The following is an 8,626-nucleotide window of genomic DNA, read 5'->3' as shown; positions in this document are numbered from 1 at the left end:
TTTCTGTAAAAACTATTCTAAAATAAAGATTTTGTAGGACCTACCCTGGTAGCTCCGTTGGTTAAAGCATCCTGCCAAGCGTACAGGCCCAACCCCCATCAAGTCACATACAAGAATCAACCAATGAGAGTGGAGGATTTGGGGGCGGGGCATGGTTGTGGTAGGCTTCTCCCCTTGGGTGGGAATGACGACTCACAGAGCGGCTTCCGTAGTGTTTGATTCTACCTCTAGACTACCCCAGCTCTGTCACTTCCTTCTCTTTTCTGCCTCGTCTAGGAACTCATTCTGCTCCTGGAATGGCTTTTTCCTTCAAGGAGTCGGACCCTGTGTTTGCCCTAGTGTTACTTTTTTTCAGGGTCCCTGTAGGAGGCTCACTCCAGAGCTCTGTTTCTATGAGGATCCCACTGGTGACTCCAGCCCCGCCACCATGAACAGGGTCCTGATCCCCCACATGCCTATCGCAGTGGAGCCTGTACTCGACTGGTTCCACATGGCTCTTTAATATTCCCCACATGCACTCAGACCACACTGTGGGGCCCTGTAGCACCTGGACACAGCCCTTCTATTGCTCCCCAATCACCGCTTTCCTCCTGCACTGTCACCTGCAGGTATCTAAGCAGTGAATCTGAGCCCTGGAGTTTGGTGAAAGCCATGCCCTGCCTCTAGATGAAACTGGAAGAGAAACCATGACTGTAACCTTGATAGATGCCAGTCACTGCCCTGGCTCTATCATGTTTCTCTTTGAAGGAGACTTCAAAACCATTTGTAGGTGGGTGATTTTCAGTAAATACCATCCATGCTAAAGGAGTCAGCCCTGAGAGTGGGGAAACAGACCCTATCTTATATCTAGGTGACACCAGCTGTAACCCAGAGCTGGTTATTCCTTCTCAAGAAGCTGCCTACCAGATTGTTGAGCTCATTTGAAGGCACCCACAGCATAAGGTAAATACTGGACTCTATAACCTTCAAAGAGTCCCTGCTGGAGCAGCTGACCCTGGAGTATCAGATAAGGGTGGTATTGAGTTTTCAGCACCTGGAGTTGGTGCAGCTGTTGGGCCTGGCAGATGTGTCCACAGTGAAGGAGGATGGCTGCATCCATGCCCCATGCTGCATTGGAACCAGATCCACCCTACTATTGCTATCCTTACCACAAGCCGGAATCCACAGCTCCCACCCCAATATCCACATCATCCCTTACTCTGACCATTCCTCCTACTCAGAGCTTTGTGCCTCTGTTGCAGCACTGAAGCCTTGCCAGGTGATAGCCATTGTCATTCAACAGTCCTATAGGAACTACTTTCAGGACAGCCTGAGCCCCAGGCTCTCAGTGTCGTGATTCCAGACTCTGTACAGCAATACATGAGTTCTTCCTCTAGATAACCAAGTGTTCTGTGGCAGTTAGTAAGGAGGCTCAAAAAGCCAAGAACTCAGGGTGTCATGTTTGAATCTCCTGAGGAAAAGGCTGATCAATTTCAATCTGACAGGAACTCAAAGAAGGCCAAGAACAAGAACCTTTCTGGGAACTTTGAGAAGAAGCCCTCCCACCATCCTTTGCAGATCAAAGAACAGTTGTTGCCAGACCTCTCCAGCAAAGAATGGAATGAGACAGTTCCTTTCTCAGAGTCCCAGAAGATGGACTGTACTGACTGCCCCCTTGGGTTTTTTCAGTTCGTTTAAGGTCTACATATGAGGAATTTATGTCTCCAGAAACTGGGAAGGCAATTGGTGTAGGACCCCACTTGGTCCCCACAGGAGACAATGATGGCTCAATAGCCTCCAGGAACCAGCACTGTTTGTTTGTGTAGGGGTTGGGGGCAGAATTTACCCCAGTCTCACAGCAGCAAGGCTGTCCATCTTCTATGCCCTGAGTTCAGCAGCCTGACACTAACATACTTCCTGACTCCAATGAGCTTGTTTCAGGTGATGTTCTCTTCCAGGTGCTTCAACCAGCAAGAGGAAGAATACCATAAATCCTTGCTAAAGTACAGACAGAGGAGAGTACAATCTTGTTTGATACAGCACAATTTGGAAGATAGTGGAAAAAATTTAAAAAATGAAAAAAAGAGAGAGAAAAAAAATCAACCCATGAATGCATAAATAAGTGGAGCAACAAGTCAATGTCTGTCTTTCTCTCTCACTTTCTGTCCTGCTCTCTAAAATCAATACATAAAAAGTTTTAAATATTTTTTAAAGTTTTTATAAATATGTATATAAGTATATACAAAAATTTAAAACTTATCACTATATAAATATACATGGGCATATCTCATTTTACTGTGCCTTGCTTTATTGTGCACAGATGTTGCAGTTTTTTACAAATTGAAGGCAAGACTGTCTACCAGCAAAAATATTACAACTTGCTTTATTGCAATAGCCTGAAACCAAAACTACAATATCTCCAATAAATATATCGGTATTGATATCAATACATCCATGTAGTTACCATTTCCAGTACTCTTCATTCCTTTATGCAGGAATGCATTGGGTATTATTTTCCTTTTCTTGAGGATTTCATTTACTGTTTCTTATTTTTCAAGTCTACTGATGATGAATTCTAGGTTGTTTTTTTATGTCTATGAAACTCTTTGCTTCATTTTCATTTTGAAAAACATTTTCACTGGGTAAATAATTATGTGAACTTGTCTTTCTATGCTTTAAAGATATTGATTGCTACACTATTTTCTAGCTTACATTCTTTTTGACAAAAATTCTGCTACCATCTTTATCTTTGTTTCACTGGTGTTAATCTGATTATGATGTGTCTTAGGTGTATTTTCTTTATATGTTTTGTGTTTAGGATTTGTTGAGCTTTTTGGATCTGTGGATACAGTGAGTTGAATGGTCACTCACCAAAAGTTATATCCCCAACCTCAAACCTGTGAATGAGACCTTACTTGGATAAAACACCTTTGCAGATATAATTAAATTAAAAATCTCAAGATAGATTACCCTGAATTATTTTGGTGGGTACTAAATGCAGTAACAAGTATCCTTATAAGAGAAAGGCAGAGAGAGATTTCAGATCCATGGAAGTGGATGCTAACATGGTGGTAGAAACTAAAGTTATACAGCTACATGTCCTACATGCTGTGGAATTCTGGGAGTCACCAGAAGGTCCAAGGGCAAGGAAGGATCCCTCAGGACCTTCAAACAGAGTATGGTTTTACTGACACCTTGATCTCGGACTCTGTTGTTTTCAGCCTTCAAGTTTGTGGTAATTTGCTGTGGAGGTCTAGGGAAACTAATAATATGAGTTTATGTTTTTAATCAAATTTAGAAAAATTCCAGCTATTATTTCCTCAAATATATTCATTTCCTTATTCTCCTTTTTGGGGACTTCAATTATAGGTATAATTAGCCAATTAAAATTTTCCCAAAGTTTCTCTATTTATTTATTTCTCTTTTTCTCTTTATTTTTTTAATTTTTTTAATCATTGTTCAAGTACAGTTTTCTCCCTTTTACTCCCAATCCAGCCCACCCACTCAACCTATTTTGTTTTATATAGTTTGTATTACTTTGTAGTCAAGTTCACAAATCTTTTTTTTTCTGCAATGTGTAATCTGCAATATTAATCTTTTAATGTCCTTGTATGGTAATTTAGTCATATGTGTCATTTCTGGGTCAGTTTTAATGGATTTTGAAAAATCTTCATTTTGCAGCTGACCATTTTGATTGGATGCTAGAAATTGTGTCTTACTCTGCTCAGACTGCTATAACAAAAATACCATGGACTCGGTGGCTTAGACACAAACATTTATTTCTCTGTTTTAGAGGTTGGGAAATCCAAGATCAAGGAACTGACAGATTTGATATATGGTGAAGTCCCTCTTGCTGGTACATGAATTGATATGACCAGCAGGGTTCATGTCTTGTGGATGTGACAAAAAAATTCACAGGAACTACAGAAGTCCTGTGGAGAAAAGGGACAACACAGCCTCTGTCTAAGTGAGAGAGCGCCCCAACCCTTGCCTAGACAGGCTTTTATTGCTTTTCTGGATACATTACATCGAGGATGGTCCTCATTTACTATGCACAAGATCACTTTAGGTGGTTACCTTTTACAAATAACAAAGGAGAGGAAGTTGCTAATTACTACAAAGAAGAGAATGTTTTCAAATGCAAGGGGAAAAGTGGTTGAACTAGTTATACTCCATCCTTGGGAGGTTTAGCACAGACTCTAGGAAGTTACTTTAAAGATATGCAGTAAACACTTGCTGCTTCAATTCAGGGTGAGGGAGTTTTAGCAAAAAGCAAGCCTCAAAGCAGCCTAGGTATAATGCAGTCCTGGTTCCCCATGGGAAAACCAATCTGTGGGTTGGGTCCTGTGTGCCAACTCGTTCCCTCCAGTTTTCCAAATCAGGGGCTGGGCTACATTCACCACTGCCATGTGCATCAGTTCCCTACAATGGATAGCCAACTTCTTTCCATGTCCTCACATTGTGGTAGGGAATGAGCCAGCTCCCTGGGGTCTCCTTTATAATAGCACCAATGCCATCATGAGGGCATGACCTAACCGCCTACCACAGGCCCACCTCCTAATATCATCACATTGGGGATAAGGTTTCAGCATATGAATTTTGGGGGACACTATCTCCCAATTTATAGAATTGTGAGCTCTAAATTTTAGGTGCTAGTCATTATTTATTTGTTTGCTTGTTTTAATTCCTATAAATATTTTTGATGCTTGTTCCGGGAGGTAATAAAATAACTTTGAAACAATTTATATATGTGACTCCTGCTTTCTGCTTACTTAGGCAAGATCAAAGTAACAATTAGCTTTGGGTTAATTTTCCCCAGAACTTGAAGCAATTTCATTCTTAGTACTGTAACCAGTTCTCTATGCATTATGAGGCTTTCGATTCTGTAAGGAACAGTCACTCTTTTGGGCCTATGCGACAGTCAGCCACTGTTCCTTCTCATTCTTTAGGGTGTTTCTCTTCCTGGTTTCAAATAGTATCCCCAGGCACATGCTCAGATCAGTACTTTGCTGCCTATTCTATGGGATCATCTGAAAATGGGTGTTCACTTAGCAGAGCTCTACTAGCTGGTACTCTGCTCTGTGAACTCTTGCTGCCTTGGCTTCCCCGGAATCACAGTAAAGTCCTCTCAAATTAAGAACTCCATTTTACTTTATTTGGGTCTGTCTTCCCTGTGCCTTGACTAGTAAACTTTCTCTAAGCAATCAACTGTTTAAATCAAATGGTGTAAGTCAACGGTTTCCTACATCTCATAAAATGCTGCCCTTCTTTCACTGATATCCAATGTCTTGAGTGCTTCTGCTTCTTAAATGCTGTCCACATGTTTTTGTTGTTTCAGTGGACAGAATAAATTCCTTTCCATTTTATTACGGCTTGACTAGAATCAAAATTTCTCCTTAAATTTTGGTTGCATGATGGACATTGTAGATAAAAACATGTAGATCCTCTAGAAGAAGTTGCATTCCTAAAAGTATACATTTCCCTTTGGCAAGAAAGAGTGGCAGCATATCACTTTGACATTGTAGAGGCTGGGGTTTAAGCTATATTGGGTCTTTATTTTTGCCCATTGTCCTATGGCATGGTTTGTCTGAGGTTTTGAAGAAAAGCTGAACATTTTTACTAAGCCCTTGGAACTTAGCAGGATATGAACTCCAAAATCTATCTGCATACTTCTAGATACTGCAAAGGTCTTTGTAGAGCTCTTCATCCTCTAAACTATATTTTTTCCTGATGAGTTCTTTGGAGTATAACCTTATTGTGTGCAGTTTGGGAGTCAGTTATTTGAAAGAAGTTTTACACAAGTTATGGGATTCCCTTCTCCGTGGCTTCTTTTGACATTTTTTTTTTCAACTTAGAGCATCCCTGGCAAACTCCATACTGTTCTTTGTTTTCCTCAGCTGAGTGAGATTGCTGTTTATTGCAGGATTTACCTGTACCCATGGGATCTGAGGATATCATCAGGGAAAAGTGTGTTATATGTTAAACTTACCTAGTATTTTTCCTTCTTTCAAGAATCATTCCTTTCAAATTTACCCCCCCCCCTTTTAGTTGTTCTTCAGTACCTTCAAATACTGGTCTTGTATATTTTGTCCAGCTTTAATAATTGTTATTGGCAGGAGATTCATCTGTACTCTGCCATGACAACAAGCAGTACTCTTTCTGTTATTTGGAAAGCTTTTAAAAATACCAATGCTTGGGCTTCACTCCAGACTAATTAAATCAAAATAACTGAAAGTGGGGTCCAGTCATTTGTATCTTTAAATTCTTTCCAAGTGATTCAAATATGCATACAGAGCTGAGAACCACTGAGTCTAAGTTGACTAGTACCGACAGTTAGCCTAGAATTTTCTTAATTCAAAGCAAAATCCCTGTGGTCCAGACTTAGAAACAAATTTGATTTCAAGAGCTTTGGTGGGTGGATAAAGAGCTCGCAGTCCTGAAGAGCAGGAGGAATTTCTTGTAGCAGTATACCTTCACACTCTCTAGCTCTAGTGCATTAATGGCAATTTCCACAGATGCTCACTCTATTAAATGAGCTGGACTCATGTAAATCATCACAGCTATCCCAGAGGGGAAACTGGCCTAGCTCTCCCACACCCCTTCAATTCACCCACACACTTTCACACTGCTCACTTCCACTTCTAAAACATGCTACCTCTTACATCAGGGATATTCCAGAGATATAATTAAAAAGTATACTTTTTGGAGTATTTTAAAACATGAGGTTTTAGGTTTCTTGAACAGGGAAGTTGGAATTCTAAATAATCCCTTAGCTTTATTACTTACAAAATTTCCTTTATGATTTGAGTTTTGTGATAGGATTCTTAGATTTATATCACATTTATGAATTTGTACTTAGCTGTATATTTTTTGTGTAACTTTAATAAGTCTGTGGTTCAACATAAAGGTGTCAGTCACAATGACCTGGTAGTTTTAGATTGCAAAACAAAATATTTTGGCTCAAACTAGATGTAGATTTTTTATTTCTACCATGTTTATAGTACTATCTCTGCCTCTCCTTAATTCCTAGGGGAAAGAATTAGGTAAGTCATGGGAATAGAGGGAATATACCTCAATGTGATAAAGGCCATGTAATATGATAAATCCACAATGAACATCATATTCAAATGGCAAAAACTAAAATCATTTCCCTCAGGATCAGGAAAAAGACAGGGATGCCTGCTCTTATTCAACATAGTACCAAAAGTACTAGCTACAGTGATTAGACAAGAAGAAGAAACAAAAGACACCCAAACTGGAAAGAAAGAAGTAAAACTATCATTATTATCAGATGACATGATACTGTATATAGAGAACCCCAAAGATTCCACCAAAAAAACTAATCAATAAAGTAGCAGAATACAAAATAAATATTCAGAAATCAGTTACATTTCTAAATACTAATAATGAACTATCAGAAAAAAATGTAAGAAAACAATCCAATTTACAAATGCATCAAAAAGAATAAAATACCTTGGAATAAATTTAATCAAGGATGTAAAAAGCTTGTGTACAGAAAATTATTAGACACTGAAGAAAGAAATTGAAGACAACACAAATAAGTAGAAGTGTATATCATGTTCATGGATAGGAAGAATTAACATCATTAAAATGTACATTCTACCCAAAACAATCTATAGATTCAATACAATTCTTATCAAGATTTCAATGGCATATTTTACAGGACTAAAATAAATATTCAAATATGTATATGGAATCACACACACACACACACACACACACCAAATAGCCAAAGAGTAAAAAATTATTTTACTCTTCTTGAGAAAGAAGAATAAAGTGGAAGGAATTATGCTATCTGATATCAAACTATACTACAAGGCCAAAATAATCAAAATAGCATGATAAAGGAAAAAAAACAACATATAGATTAATGTAACCATACAGAGAGCCCAGAAATAAACCCACAACTTTATGGTCAATTAATATTTGACAAAGGCAACAAGAACATACAATGAAGTAAAGATAGACTATTCAAGAAATAGTGTTGGGGATATTGGGTAGATACATACAAAAAAAATGAAACCAGACCATCATCCTACACCATACACAAGAATAAATTAAAAATCAATTAGAGACTTAAATGCAAGACTTGAAACCATAAAAATCACAGAACAAATCATAGACAGGATCTTGGATATTTCTTGTAGCAATATTTTTTCTGGTATATTTCCTTGGGCAAGGGAAACAAAAGAGGAAAATAAACAAATGGGACTACATCAAACTAAGAAGCTATTGCACAGGTAAGGAAGCTATCAATAAAATGAAAAGACAACTCACAGGATGGGAGAACATATTTGCCAATATATTTGATAAAGGGTTAATCTCCAAAATTTATAAAGAATTTATAAAACTCAACACCAAAAAACAATCCAATTAATAAATGAACAAATGACCTAAATAGATACTTCTCCAAAGAGAACATACAGATGGCCAATAGACATGTGAAAAGATGTTCAACATCACTAATCATCAGAGAAATGTAAATTAAAACCACAATGAGGTGGTCTTCACCTCAGAGGAGAGGAGGAGTGTGATATCACCTCACCTCTCACCTGTCAGAATAGCTATCATCAATAAATCGACAAAGAACAAGTGTTGGTGAGGATGTGGAGAAAGGTAAACCCTC

The 8,626-nt window shown here is 38.4% G+C and overlaps 1 pseudogene; it reads left to right on the top strand.

The window, feature by feature from the left end:
• Positions 1-427: 427 nt before the first annotated feature.
• The window catches only part of LOC123825106, a 72,556-nt pseudogene continuing 64,357 nt past the window's right edge, over positions 428-8,626 (top strand).

This window comes from Phyllostomus hastatus, unplaced genomic scaffold (assembly GCF_019186645.2).
Source record: "Phyllostomus hastatus isolate PE091 unplaced genomic scaffold, TTU_PhHast_1.1 phas_contig_1, whole genome shotgun sequence".
Lineage (NCBI taxonomy): Eukaryota > Metazoa > Chordata > Mammalia > Chiroptera > Phyllostomidae > Phyllostomus > Phyllostomus hastatus.
This window is presented reverse-complemented; position numbering and strand designations above follow the sequence as displayed.